Raw genomic sequence first — 2,498 nt, 5'->3', positions numbered from 1 at the left:
CTTGTGAAAACAAGACTGCTTTTTTCTTCTTTTTATGGGTAAGAATAAAAACAATTTCCCCTGGAAATACATCTTTAGTAGGATTAGCCCTTCCTACCACAGGGAGCTTCCAATCAAAGTTGAGAGACTTCGCATTGAGCAAAAGTATTGAGATTTGCTGATCCTGTCTAGGATATGTCAGGTATTTTACAGTGAGCCTTTGGGCTTTAGTTTCAAATAAATGTTCTGTCTCTTTTGTCTCACTGGATGACTACAAGGGGACAAATAGACATTTAAATGAACCAACATTGAGACCTTCTGCCAGCCAGAGGTAACAATACTCTTTCTTCAGGGGAATTTGCCCTCTCCATTCTCAGAGTTTTGTCTTCAATATCAACACAAGAAACACAACTCTTATCTCAGAGGGGATCAAGGGACAGTTTCTTTTGGAGCCAAATATGAGTGACCATGGTCTTGAGAACACAGATTTAGGTTATCCCATATTTCATGTCCCAGCATACTAACAGTTTCATGATGTTTTTCTAGTAATAGAACAAAGAAAGTCATAAGGGTTTATTGTTGCTGGTTTTTTTACATTTATTTATTTATTTATTTATTTATTTATTTATTTATTTATTTAAGAAATGACCCTTTCTCAGCTCTTTGTACTTAAATCGGGGTGCTAGGATTCCCTGTAAAAACCTACTAAAGCCACTCCAAACCAGTGGCTCCTGAGTTTTTTATCTCATGAAAAAAAAAAAAAAAAGACAGACAGACAAAGAATAGACAGAGAAACTGTATTTGTTAATAAAGCTAAGCAGGGTATCTCTGCTATAGAGACAGATGCATCTTCTCACGCAGTGCCAGCCTCATCCCTTAGACATGATTGTGAAGGTTGAAATGAACGGATTTGACCATATTGGGCACCTGGTTACCTGGGCTCCCAGCTCATCTGGCAAAGGAGAGATTGTTGCCATCAGTGACCCCTTTATTGACCTCAACTACATGGCCTACATGCTCCAGTATGACTCTACCCATGGCAAGTTCATAGCACAGTCAAGGCCGAGAATGAGAAGCTTGTCATCAATGGAAAGGCCATCACCATCTTCCAGGAGTGAGATCCTGCTAACATCAAATGGGGTGATGCTGGTGCTGAGTATGTTGTGGAGACTCTTCACCACCATGGAGAAACCTGGGCCCCACTTGAAGGGTGGGTCTAAAAGGGTCATCACCTCTGCCTCTTCTGCCTGTGCCCCCATGTTTGTGATGGCTGTGAACCACAAGAAGTATGACAACTCACTCAAGATTATCAGCAATGTTTTCTGCTCCACCAACCACTTAGCCCCCTTGGCCAAGGTCATCCACAACAAGTTTGTCATCATGGAAGAGCCATGACCACAGTCCCTGACATCACTGCCATTAAGAAGACTGTGGATGGCCCCTCTGGAAAGCTGTGGGGTGATGGCTGTGGGGCTGCCCAGGATATCATCCCTGCATCCATTGGTACTGCCAAGGCTGTGGGCAAGGTCATCCCAGAGCTGAACTGGAAGCTCACTGGCATGGCCTTCTGTGTTCCTATCCTCAATGTATCTATCATGGATCTGACATGCTGCCTGGAGAAAGCTGCCAAGTGTGATGACATGAAGAAGGTGATGAAGCAGGCATCTGAGAGCCCACTAAAGGGCATCCTGGGCTACACTGAGAACTGGTTGTCTCCTAAGACTTGAACAGTGACTCCTACTCTTCCACCTTTGATGCTGGGCTGGCATTGCTGTCAATGAAAACTTTGTAAGGGGGCATTGCTCTCAATGGCAATTTTGTAAAGCTCATTTTCTGGTATGACAATGAACACAGTTACAGCAACCCTTAAATAGCATCAATACCCTCAAAATAAATAGATAGATAGATAGATAGATAGATAGATAGATAGATAGATAAGTCTATGCAGGGCCCAGCTTGAAAGCTAGAAAATTTCGAATAATGTAACGTCAGAATAAGCAATAATCAGAAACATGTCTCTGGTTATTAATGAGACATTTAAGTGCAACTCAAACTTAATACCCATGACTGCACATGCTTTATCCTACCATTTTCTGAAGCACACCTCTTTTTATTAATGCCTATGCTTAAATCTATATTAAAATGTTTGCTTAATAAACCTCAACTTGCTCTATAACTAATTCATCCCTGAAATTCTTTTCTGCAACAAAGCCAGGAACCCTGAGTGGAGGTCCCCAGAACGAAAGAAAGGCTGCAGCAGGCAGGACCCAGGCCTCCTCGGCCAGGCCCCATTGCCGCTGACATTCTGACAATTGCTGTAACCTCATCATAAAACAAGAAATTTAAAAAAAAAAAAAAAACAGTTTCCCCTCCCTACAGGAATACTTGCCCAATGGTCTCACAGTCTGTGGTTTACAATGTGCTGTTCTGTAGGAACTGTGTGGTGTTACAACAGAGCTTGGGATTCTTAAGAGATGGGTCCTGACACATTTGCAAATTCCTCAAATTCTAGATGCCAT

The 2,498-nt window shown here is 42.2% G+C and overlaps 1 pseudogene; it reads left to right on the top strand.

Annotated features, from left to right (window-relative positions):
• The first annotated feature begins 861 nt into the window (after window positions 1–861).
• Window positions 862–1,849, top strand: LOC143441646 (glyceraldehyde-3-phosphate dehydrogenase pseudogene; annotated as a pseudogene).
• Window positions 1,850–2,498: the final 649 nt, after the last annotated feature.

The sequence above is a fragment of the Arvicanthis niloticus genome, chromosome 3 (assembly GCF_011762505.2).
Source record: "Arvicanthis niloticus isolate mArvNil1 chromosome 3, mArvNil1.pat.X, whole genome shotgun sequence".
Taxonomy (NCBI): domain Eukaryota; kingdom Metazoa; phylum Chordata; class Mammalia; order Rodentia; family Muridae; genus Arvicanthis; species Arvicanthis niloticus.
This window is presented reverse-complemented; position numbering and strand designations above follow the sequence as displayed.